General features: G+C 36.1%; 1 non-coding gene across 1 annotated transcript; it reads left to right on the top strand.

The window, feature by feature from the left end:
- Positions 1-381: 381 nt before the first annotated feature.
- Positions 382-488, top strand: LOC118349781. Its single transcript, XR_004802696.1, has one exon. It is a non-coding gene; the product is annotated as a small nucleolar RNA R71 (small nucleolar RNA).
- The last annotated feature ends 12,696 nt before the right edge of the window (positions 489-13,184 follow it).

Genomic DNA, 13,184 nt, shown 5'->3' with positions numbered 1-13,184 from the left:
CACGTAATTAGCTTGTTCGTAACTCGGTTGGGCAAAAGGATTCCCCACTTACCAATATACACTTAAATGATGTCCTGTGCAATGATTACAAACAACATTAGTTTGAATAGCATTAACATTCATCTTATCTAGTTGTTTAGATAAAGTCATCATTTGTGCCGCCAATGTGGTAATAGAATCAAGTTCAAAAACTCTAGCCGTCTTTCTTGGCATTGCTCTTTCCGAATGCCATTGATAATTATTGGATGTCAATTCCTCTGAAAGTTCATAAGCTGCTTCATGAGATTTACTCATTAAAGCTCCTCCAGCTACTGCATCAACCATAGACCTGTTTCTAGCTCTCAAACCATTGTAGAATGTTTGGACTTGAAGCCATGCGGAAGGTCATGATGAGGACACTTTCGCAATAAATCCTTGTATTTCTCTCATGCCTCATATAATGATTCACCCTCACATTGGGTGAAGGTAGTAATATCATTCCTTCACTTCTTTTTTTTTTTTTTTAAGAAGAGCCGATAGCCACAACATAGCAGCCCCGTCCCAATTTTATTAATAAGCCCTCACTTATGGCAGAGGAATACCGTGATAACATCATTACACTTGGAGATTTACAAGATATAATGCTATAAACTAACACAAAACCAAGTGTCAAAATAAGCCAAAAAAAACTTAATAAAACTAGCAAAAAACAAATTCTAACAAGCCTAAGACAAAAAACCAACAATACTTGAAAAAACTAAACAAGCCTGAATAAAAAGCAATAAAAATTAGCGACATCATAACGAGGGAACACCCAGCTTGTCCAAGCAGATTAAACCTCTCAACAACCTCGGCACTGCCCCAATCACTTGTTGCTCCATGTGATGACCAAGTGCACCATACTTTGCAAGCCAATTAGCAACTTTATTACCCTCTCTGAAGACATGACATACAGAACAGACCATCGAATCCAAAAGACCAAGAATCTTCTCCCAAAAATCCTCAAGATACCAAACCCCACATCTCCTTTGTTTCCACCACGAAACCACCACTTGCGAGTCTAGTTCAACTTCCACATAACCAATCCTCAGAGCTTTGCAAGCTTTAAGGCCATACAAAGCTAATAATTTAGCTCTATTATTCCTTAACTTCACTGGCTTGGCTGGAGGGAAATATTTTGCTAAAACTTCTTGTGCCAACTCTTCCCAGGTGATGATGATGCCAGGCGGCAAAGAGTTCAACCAAGTTTTTACTTTTTCCCTAAGTGAGAAAGGAAAAAATATTAATTAAATCGCATCATCTGTCACTCCATTATGTTTAAAAGTATCACAATATGAACATTAGGATTCTCTTGTGATAGCCTCCCAAACTGGACGGTTTGTTGAATCATTTGAATGATGGTCGACTTGATTTGTTATTGGCTTGTATAGCTACCCGCCTTATACTTGACGTCGTCCCATTGACAGAGGGCATAGCATAGTCCCTCAAAGCTTTATTATCTTGATCGGCCATGGTGAATGTGGATGCAGTAGCCTCTTGCTTCTTCTTTTTATTGATTCTACGTAAAGTTATTTCAATCTCGAAATCGAAAAGTATAGGCTCTAATGGTTTAGATCGAGGCATACACTTCTAAATCCTGAAATAAAAATAGAAGAAAAGCAAAACTAATGTCTATTTAAACAACTTTTAAAACTAAATAAAATAAAATCCAAATTAGTAACAATCTAGCTAGTAGCAATATCAATAACAAATAATTAATACCCAGCAATGATACCAAAAACTTGTTGTGCTGAAAATATCTGCAAGTGCACAGAATCGTAACAAGTAGTAACATCCGGTCCCCATAAGGTTACAACATAATCTGGATTTCAAAAAATAGAGGGACCGGTGTGCTACCAAAATTGCCTTTAAAAAAACTCTTTTCTTCTCGATGAAGTGCCAGGTACAAAATATTCACTTTCCTAAAAGTAATATGACGTACTTTATAAATTAAAAGAGTATGTGGAAGCAATTCTAGAAATTTCTCAAACTTTGTACAATAGAATCATAAATGAAAACCTTTAACGCGATCTAGGCCTCTACCTCTTTTTCGTAAGCCAAGTCTCGTCCTATAGCCTCAAATGATCAAATCTCACTATAACATCACCTGGGATAGTCACACATATAAAACAAAAATGAGTGAAATATTCAGTAAAACCTACTTCATACTGTAAACATATGAAAACATATCAATCATGCAGTCACATTCACAATCATATTCAGTTACATTCATATTTATTATTGTGAAATTTTAATTATACTCACAAGCAAGGGTGTAAATTGGTCGGTCCGGTCCCTAGGGGATGATGGATTGAAAATTTCGATCCATCATTTTCCTCAGACCAAACATCCATAGGGACCGGACTGGACCGGTAGCTATCGGTCTGATTGGTCCCTTCGGTCCGATCCAATTATTTTTATTTTTTTTCTTCTTTTTTTTTAAAAATTAATTAATAAAAAATATTTAAATTACTAAATTAATTAAGTGAATTATTAATGTAAATTATGTAACTAACTCAGTAAAAAAATAATTAATTATAATTATATCGATGATGTTAATTGCTAATTTGTTACTAACTTAGAGTATGTCAATGTACTATGATAGTTAATGCATAATGAGCTATATTAAACTTTTTACATTTTGTATATAAAGCATAAATAATTGAATTATCCGTAGGTCCCCCGTTCATACATGCTTTATATTTACTTGCAACTTAGGCATTTTACAAAACATTTATCTAATAACTTTAATTAGATCATAAATGTAAATGTTAGTAATTAGCTAATGGTGAATTGGTGTTAGGTTAGTTAATTGATATCATACATTATTAATTATAAGTTATAATAATATTTGTAATTGCTTTATATTTACTTACAACTTAGGTATTTTACAAAATAATTATCTAAAAACTTTAATTAGATCATAGATGTAGATGTTAGTAATTAGTTAATGGTGAATTGGAGATAGGTTAGTTAATTGATATCTACATTAGTTAATTACAATTTACAATAATATTTGTAATTTCTTTATATTTACTTACAACTTAGGTATTTTACAAAAAAACTATCTAATAACTTTAGTTAGATCATAGATGTAGATGTTAATAATTAGGTAATGGTGAATTGGTGATAGATTAATTGATAATATACATTAGTTAATTAATAGAATATTAATTTGTAATTACATATTTAAAATTTTATATTATTAATTGTGATAGATTAGATGAAAATTACATAATTAATTATATAATTATTATATAAAATAATATATTTAAAAATTAAAAATATATATTTTCCTATTCGATCGGTCTGGTCCAAAAAAATCCCACCTCGGGACCCGACCGAAAATAGAAAAAATGGAATTTCTTGGACCAAGACCGACCGGTCCAAACTTCTAGTCGAGTCAGTCCAAACCAAACCTGTTGGTTTCTCCGATTTGGATCGACTGGCTTACAGCCCTACTCGCAAGTGCACAAACCGTACCGAACTATAGTTTATAAGAAGAGGTCGAACCCACAAGAACTATTAAAAATGTATAAAACCAACTAAATATAAACTAAGTAAATTCTAATCTAGTTCAAAAAAAATGAATTTTAAAATAAATTAATAACTAAACAATTAATGAATCAAAGCAAGAAATAATTAATTTAATAAGCTAATCACAATAAAAGATCTAAAGTAAATTTTAAAGATGCAAATTAATCTAAACAACGAACAAACTACTAATGGAGAAGGAACTAAGGTTTTGGAATCCACCTTATTAATTTATAGTAATGTATTTATGATAAATGATTCTTTCCAAACATATACATAATAATCTAGAAATCAATATTGTTATCATGGAAAATATCATTGTTAAAATTGCTTTTTAAGAAAATATCTAAAGTTTGTTTTTTCGCTCAAAGATATAAAATCAAATCATCACTTGTATTGCTCATAAAATCTAGTCTCCTCTCTGAGTCTACTGGGTCCTAGGCGATTTCAAAGGAGGAGTTGAGAGTTTCTTTGTGAGAGAGGTTTCAGTGAGTGGTGCAATGGACGAGCTTGAACAAAGGTGGAAACATCCTTGTTTGTCTGCGGAGAAGGAGGCTATACTAGAGTTCCCGTTAGGGGATGATGAAGATCTAAGGCTTAAAGGGCAAAGGAGTCTAATTGGCCAAGTCTGCTTGGATCATGCAGTAGGGAAAGAGGTGGTGGCGAATGCTATGGGGAAAATATGGAGGATCAGCAAGAAGGCAAAGTTTCAAGAAGTTGCCCGGAATACCTTTGTGGTGACCTTTGCAACCCATGCTGATAAAGAGAGAATTTTAGAGGGACGGACGTGGCTCTTTGACAATGCGTTGTTTGCACTATGGTAGTTTGATGGTGTTATGCTACCTTCACATATTGTGTTTGAATCTGAAGTCTTTTGGGTTCAAATTCACAATCTACCACTTGGTATGATGATGAGGGATTATGGGTTGTTTATTGGAGTATCTCTTGGCGAAGTCATTGATGTAGATACGGTGGAGGATGGAGTAGGATGGGGCAAATACTTAAGGGTCAAGATTGAGTTACCTTTACAGAAACCTATTGCACAGGGGCGATTCATCAGTTCTTCTGGAAGGAAAATATGAGTGCACTTTCAGTATGAGAATTTTCCAAAACTATGCTTTAAGTGCGGTTGTTTAGTACATGCAACCTCTGATTAACAAAAAAGGAGTTCGACTATGGGGAGGGAGGGAGAGTTCGCCATGCAGTTTGGTGCATGGCTTCGTGCTGAGGCAGGTTTTAAAGGGAAGCCTTCTTATGTGTCAAGTTCTGATAGTGTGGATTGAAGGGAGATAGGCAAACAAGCTTCACGTGGTGAAGAAGGATCTGCAGGGAGCTCTGATCATAGTGGTTAGTCATTGGTGCCAGCGAAAGAATTGCAAAAGGTTGCAGATGGAGGTGGCAGTTACGGGGTTAGTGAGGTTAACAGCAATTCAAATTTGACTGAGAAGATTGGATCAGGAATAGATTATGGATGTCGGGATTGGGATAAGATAGAGGAGCGTGGTTTGGGGAAGTCTGGTGTGAAGATAGTGGACGATAGTGCTAATCCAGTTTCAAGTGGGGCTATTTGTAATTTGACTGTTACAAATAAAAGAGGGGATATAGGTGATTGTTTGGGTTGTAATGGCCCCTAACGAAAAACCATCATAAACCTACACAGGTGGAAGGGCCCAGTGAGAAGATTCAATTATTGCCACAAGTTTTATCGAATATGAACTCTCCTTTGTTTTCACTACCACATAAAACAAAGGACAAAGGGAAGCTACAGATTCAAAATTATCACAAAGGTTCAATGAAATGGAAGCGGAGGTCTCGGTCTCATAATAAACAATCTCTTTTTTTGGAGCCATTATCTGGTCAAAAGAGATTGGTGGATGAGGATGATGACTTATCTACTAAGTTGGTGGTTAAAAAAAAAAAAGGAAGTCTGAGATGGCTATTTCAATGGAATTGGCAGAGGCTGATTTTCATCCTTGCCAGTCATCATGAAAATCATAAGTTGGAAATGTCGAGGGCTCGGAAACCCCTGAACAGTTCAAAGCCTTAGCCTTTTAATCAAGGCAAAAGTTCTCGAGGTGGTTTTCCTTATGGAAACCAGGTTGTGTAATAAACGAGCTCAATTGGTTGCAAAGAAGCTTAATTTTGAAGGGTATATTGTGGTGGAGTCTATTGGAAGAAGTGGGGGTCTCATGTTATTATGGAAGCAGACTGTTGGAGTAGATTTGTTGAATTATTCCCAAAGACATATTAATGTATTTATTAAAGATGATCTGAGGGGGACTAGCTGGTTGTTAACCTGATTTTATGGACATCCTGAGGTTGCTCACAAGAAGAATAGCTTTGAATTGTTGAATTCCTTTAGACCTATAGACTTGAGGTGGTGTGTTATTGGAGATTTCAATGAAATCTTGACACAAGATGAAAAAGTGGGAGGCAGATCAAGGCCTGAGAGCCAAAATTTTCATTTAGACAGGTTCTTCATAAAGGCTCTTTATTTGATCTGGGATGTAGAGGAGCAAAGTTCACTTGGTCTAATCGACATGAAGATGATTCATTTACTATGGAGAGGCTTGATAGAGTACTGTCCAATCAAAAATGGATGAACTGTTTTGATAATTATTAGGTGGATACTCTAACTGCTATATGCTCAGATCATAGACCACTCTTGCTTAATTGTATGGATACAAGAAGGTCACTGAATGTTATCCCTAGCAGTTTCAAGTATGAATTAACCTGGAGCCGTGAAGAAGGTTGCAGTAGTATTGTAGAGTCAGAATGGCATAAGCATATGGGGGGGATGACTCAGATGAGCATAGTGCAATCAAAACTAAAACTATGTAGCAAAGGCCTCAAAAAGTGGAGCAGGAACATGGATAGGGATAGATTGAGGGCTATTAAGGACAAGACAGAAGCTATAAAATTGTTATAAGAGGATGAGAAGGCAAGCAGTATGCAGGCTAAAAAACAGTTGCACAAAGAGCTTGAATTCTTATTGGAACTGCATGATTTAAAATGGAAGCAACAAGCAAAGAGACATTGGCTTGAGAAAGGGGACAGAAACACAAAATTTTACCATGCATGTGTTAATCAAAGAAGGAAGAAAAATACCATTAAACAGATTTGAGATGGAAATGACTTGCTATTAACTGAGCACAGTGATATTGCTCATGGCTTTTGGCAGCATTTTTCACAGGTTTTTCTATCAAATAGATCTTCAAGGCAGGATATTGATCATTGTTTGAGTGGGGTGGAATCAAGAATTTTAGGGGACATGAGGCTAAGCTTGGAAAGGGAGTTTCTAAGTGAAGAGGTAGAGACTGCTTTGAAGCAAATATCACCATTCAAGGCTCTTGGACATGATGGCTTTAATTCTGGGTTTTACCAAGATCATTGGAAGATTGTTGGAACTGATGTTTGTAAATCTGTGCTAGAATTCCTTAACAGTGGTACTATGTCTACAAGACTTAATCACACTCATATTGCTTTTGGTTCCTAAGGTTAATTCTCATATCTCTATGAATGACTTTAGACCTATTAGCCTATGTAATGTCTTGTACAAATTAAGTTCTAAAGTGTTAGCGAATAGAATGAAGAGGGTGCTGTCTAATGTCATTTCCTGGAATCAAAGTGCTTTTACTCCAGGTAGACTTATCACAAATAATGCTATAGTTGCCTATGAAATTTTACATACTCTGCAATCAAGACAAAAAAGTAAGGTGGGCAGTATGGCTATTAAATTAGACATGGCTAAAGCATATGATAGTGGGATGGGATTACTTAGAGGAAATGTTGCTCAAGTTGGGTTTTGGTGATGCGTGGACTGGTTTACTAATGTCTTGTGTCAAAACAATGAGTTACTCAGTCAAATGTAATGGGATTCCAGGGGAAATTATTCTTCCTTCAAGAGGATTACGCCAAGGGGACCCATTGTCTCCATATTTGTTCCTTATTTGTGCAGAAGGGTTGAATTCTATTATTCAACAAGCTGAAAGTCAAGGAGCTATTCAAGGGATAGCAGCTTCAAGAAGGCGCATAATGATCAATCATCTCTTGTTTGCTGATGATTATGTAATTTTCTGTAGAGCTAAGCAAGAGGAATGGTATAATATGGAAAAAATATTGATGAAGTATGAAGGGGCGACTGGTCAATTTCTTAACAAACAAATAACTTCTTTACTGTTCAGCAAGAACACACAACCAAAAGCAAAGGAACTTATCATTCAGTCAGCAAATGGAGTGGCATGCGGTAATTATAATAAGTATTTGGGCTTACCAACTGTCATTGGGAGGTCCAAATATAATACATTTCGAGGTCTAAAAGAAAAGATTTGGAGAAGCATCTATAGCTGGAAATCTGTGTTGCTATCTACAGCAGGGAAAGAGATACTTATTAAAAGTGTGCTGCAAGCTATCCCAACGTATACCATGAGTGTGTTTAGACTTCCTTCTATTCTATTGAAGGAGATTGAAGCTATGTTAGCTCAGTTCTTGTGGAATCACAATAAATCAGAAAGGGGTGTGCATTTGCAAAGTTGGGAGAAGATGGGACAAGTGAAAGAAAAGGGTGGTCTTGGGTTCAAAAATTTAATTAGTTTCAATAAAGCATTGCTAGCAAAGCAATTATGGAGACTCTTAAATGAACCATCCTCTTTAGTAGCTCAAATTTATAAGCACAAATATTATAGCAACTACCCTTTACTTCAGTCAAAAATTGGATCATCTCCTTCCCATATATGGAGAAGTATTAGGTCCTCACTAGACCTAATAATGGCAGGTTCTGTGTGGAGGGTAGGGAATTGTGAGAATATTCAAATCTGACATGACAGGTGGATTCCTAGACCATCTACTTATATGGTACAAACACCTCCAAACATTATAGACTCAGGAAGCAGAGTGGCAAATTTGCTTGATATGGAGAACCAAGCATGGAAAGCAGACTTGATACTGGCAGTTTTTACTCCAGAAGATGCTAAGTTGATCTACAACTTACCAATTAGCATCAGGGGTGCTAATGATAAGTTAATATGGGTAAAGTCCTCAAAAGGGATTTTTACTGTCAAAAGTGCATACTTTGTGGATACTAAGCTTAAGGGGCAGTCTAGAGGGCAGTCTTCTTATGAGGCTACTGGAGATAAGCAGTGGAAGAAACTTTGGCAGCTACAGGTTCCTAGTAAGGTGAAGCAATTTGTGTGGAAGGCTCTCAATAACATTTTACCTAACAAACAAGCTTGGCAAGAAAACAGATTACTGCAAATGGACTTTGCCCAGTTTACATTCAAGAGGATGAGACAGTACTGCATGTCCTCTAGACTTGTCCAGCTTCAGTAGATGTATGGGGTGAGTATGTTAGTCGTGTGAGGAAGTGGCATACAGTTTATGGAGATTTTATACTTATATGGAGGGATATGTTTCAAAGGTTGGAAGCTCAACAGCTAGACCAAATAATTGCAGTGATGTATAAATTATGGATCAGAAGGAACAGATGGGTGTTTGATCAAAAATTTCAAGCGCCAACTACACTCTATCAGTCTGCATTGGATGATATTGTTGTTTATAATGAGATTGCCTAGGTTCAACAGGAACAAAACACTAGGAATGGAGTCCAGATGCAAACAGTTGGAAGAACCTTATGGAAACCAGCTGAGGATCCTTTCTTTAAGCTTAATTTTGATGCTGCTTTTGTATCTGATGACAGCTTTATGGGAATTGGTATTGTTCTAAGAGATTGTAGGGGTGATGCAAAGGTGGTATTAGCTGCTCCTAGAAGATATGTTAACTTTGTGTTCCAGGCAGAATGCTATGCATTGCTTCGGGGCTTGCAGTTGTGCAAATAATTGGGATTTCATTGTGTGATTTTTGAAGGAGATGCTAAACAGGTGATTGATAGTATACATGGTGCAAACTTAGATTGTTCATGGAATGGTCAAATGGTTAAGGACATTTAGTTCATTTTATCAAGACACATGGGATGGAAGTTAGAGTCTACAAAGAGGGATGGCGATAAGGCAGCTCATGTTGCTGCACAATTGGCAAAAGGACTAAGTTCTGAGTCAGTCTAAGTTGACGGAGGACCTAGTGAGGTTATGTCTGCTATTTTGAGTGATAAAGTTTGTATTGCTCATTGATGATTAATGAATTATGATTATTTCAAAAAAAAAATCATCACTTATATCTATTAAAACAAATCACAAAGGATATTAGATTTTAGTTTTTACAAAATTATGAGTAAGCTTTGAACTCTTTATCAACTCCTTCTACGTTCAAGGCTTTTTTTTTTTACAACTCCTATAAGAAAAATAAATATTTCAAGAATAATAAAAATATAAGAATTAACACTACATAATTGTGATAATGCTTTATTTAAAATAATAAAATTATGCACAAATTCGACTATTATCATTCATGAACATTTATACATACATACATATATATATATATATATATATATATACATTCCTTAATCTTACAGTTCAATATGTCAAAGGCATGTGGTCTGATTGGCATAACTCCCAACCTCCAAATTAGAGGGCTGGAGTTCGAAACTCTCCCCCCCCCCCCCTAAATTAATGGTGGCATCGCACCATATCGAAGGTGAGGCATTGGTATGGTACCAAAATGCCTTGGATTCTGAATCTACTTTTATAGATTATTTCCAGACCATATATGCCACCTCAAATCCAACCCTCCCGAGTCATCTTGAAAAACTTTTTGAAAGGCAAGTTTCGGATCAAGAAAATGAACTCTTCAGTGCTATACCCAGTGAAGATGAAGTCCTTGCAGTAATAAAACAAATTTCGAATAAAAAAGCCCCAGGCCTGGAAATAATGACTACTCTCTTTTACCGCCACTACTAGAACATTATTAAGAGGGAAGTCATCAACATAGTGCAGAATTTCTTTTAAAGTGAAAAACTTCTGAAACAAATGAACCACACCAATATTACACTTATTCCAAAAATTTCAAACCCCAGTCAATCTCAGCATTATCGCCCAATAAGCCTGACAAATGTCATATACAAAATCATCACCAAAATTTTGGCAAATAGGCTTAAAACCACCCTTCCTCTCATCATTTCCTCACTCCAAGCTGCTTTTGTCCCTGAAAGAAACATAAAAGAAAATATGATGATTGCCTACGAGATGTTCCACAATTTAAAAAGATAAGTTGGGAAAAAAGGGAATGATGGCAATAAAGTTTGACATGGAAAAGATTTTTGACTATGTAGAATGCGAATTCCTATTTAAAGTGATTGAAGTCCTTGGATATAACACCACCTGGATAAATCTCAACAGAGCATGTATCTCGATAGCATCCTTTTCTATTATTATTAATGGATCCCCCAGAGGTTTCTTTAAAGTTCAATGAGGATTAAGGCGATCCCATTTTGCCTTTCTTATTCACTCTATGTTCGGAGGTGTTGTCAAGATCAATAACCAGATTAGAAGCTCAAGGAAAGTTTGAAGGTATTCAACTAAGCAGGAATTGTCCCTTAATTTCACATCTTCTTTTTGTTGATGACCTCATTGTGTTTGGAAGATCCAATGAACAAAATGCAAAAGTCATTTATGAAGATTTTGAGAAATACATTGAATGGTCGGACAAAAAATAAAACTCAACAAGTTTTCCATCTTTATCTCATGGAATACAAATTTAGCAAATAAAGCATTGATTAGCTAAATACTGCCATACAAACCGTCCTCTTCCAAAATGAAGTACTTAAGCCTTCCAACCTCTTTCACAAGAGCAAAAAAGGAGAGCTTCAAAGGCTTAATGGAAAAAATCAATAGCAAACTTGAAAGTTGGAAGTCAAAATTACTCTCACAAGCAGGAAGAACTATGTTAATTTGAGCGGTTGCAAGGAAGATACCGATATATCAAATGCAAACATTCATGCTTCCGAAATCAGTGTGTAAGTCACTGAACGCAAGTTTCAAAAATTTCTGGTGGGGCTTCTCCAAATGAAAAATCCACAATCTCTTTCTAAAATCATGGAAATCGTTATGTCAACCAAAAAGATCAGGGGGATTGGGTCTTAGATAAACGAAGAATATGAATTTAGCTTTATTATCAAAAACAAGTTGGGAATTGAGTCAAGCAAGCAATGGGCTATGACATGAGATACTATCAAAAAAATACCTTAACTTTACGGATTTCATGAGTGCAACTCCAAAATCTTCGGACTCATGGCTATGGAAGGGACTCCTAAAGATGAGAGATTTACTTCCAAAAGGTTAATGCTACTAAATCTTCAACGGAACAGAGGTAAACTTATTGACAGAACCATGGATCCCTACTATGGATTCTTTCAAGCCAAAACCAATTCAGCAAATAGATGGGTGCATCCATTTGTAAAATTCTCTAACATCATCACAACAAATCCTCACTCATGGAACATAGAAAAAATGCAAACTTTGTTTAAGCAAGAGAGCATTGCACAAATACAACAAATTCCCAATCCTCAAAATAGCCAAATAAATGACATGGCGCTCTGGCTCCCAAATCATGGCAAATTCACAATCAAAACCGCTTACCACAGTGGCAAATGATCCAAGTATTTCTCCTCCCCAAAACTTCCAAATTTCTAACTTCAAAAAACTCTCGAGGTTAAGGATCCATGATCGACACAAGCTGTTACTCTAAAAAATAATTTGGTATATACTTCCCTCGAGGGCAAGATTAAAAAATATCATCCCAAATATGCAAGATGAGAATTGTCTACTATGCAATGGGGAAGTAGAAACGTCAATTCATCTCTTTATCAAATGCCCCATAACACGCATTATATGGCAACAAAGAAGATGGCCATTAAATATTGAATTGTTGCCAAGCAACTCTATGTATGACTGGATACAACTAATAATCAACCCAGTACCTTTACTAGGTCTTACAGCTCAAGAGTTACATCCCTTTCAAAATTTTGCAATGACAGTAATGGACTTCATATGGAGGCAAAGAAACGATATTGTTCACAATCACTCAACTCTCTCACTCAAGAAGGCAACAATCCAACTTGAAAAGTCGTTCCAAGCTTATTCTCAAGCATGGGAACAAAAGGCAAAAGCTCATCAAAATTTAAGCTGGACACCTCCCCCTTCAAACCAGTGGAGTTTCTCTTTTGATGCAGCACTAAGGGATCAATTCTCTACCTCTTCAGCAATATGTCAAGCCTCCAAAGGTAACATTGTGGAGGTACAAACAACGAGGACTGACGCCACCAACCCAATATTAGTAGAAGCTTTAGCGGCTTTTTTGGCAATGCAAATGGCAAAAATGCTTTCAAATAGGCTAGCAGTCCTGGGAGGTGACGCTCAAATTGTTAGAGACGCTACAACAAAGGAAGCTCCATTGCCTTTGTGGTAATTAACTCCAATCATTGAAGACATTCATCAAAATCTCTTACCTGAAGAAGATTATAGGGTAGCCAAAATACACTAGTCTCAAAACTGGTGTGCACACTCAATAGCACAATGGACAGCGACCAATTTACTTTTTGGTCGCATACCTCTTGATCGCATTCCAAGATGTTTCTTATATATTGACAGTGGGAAAGATCCATCTTGAACTCATGTATCCCTTAATCTATTTCATAATATAATGCATCCTTGTTGAGAAAAAAAGTCAATATATTAAAA

This window comes from Juglans regia, chromosome 10 (genome assembly GCF_001411555.2).
Source record: "Juglans regia cultivar Chandler chromosome 10, Walnut 2.0, whole genome shotgun sequence".
Taxonomy (NCBI): domain Eukaryota; kingdom Viridiplantae; phylum Streptophyta; class Magnoliopsida; order Fagales; family Juglandaceae; genus Juglans; species Juglans regia.
Note: the sequence above shows the minus strand (reverse complement) of the source record. Positions and strands in the feature narration are given on the sequence as shown.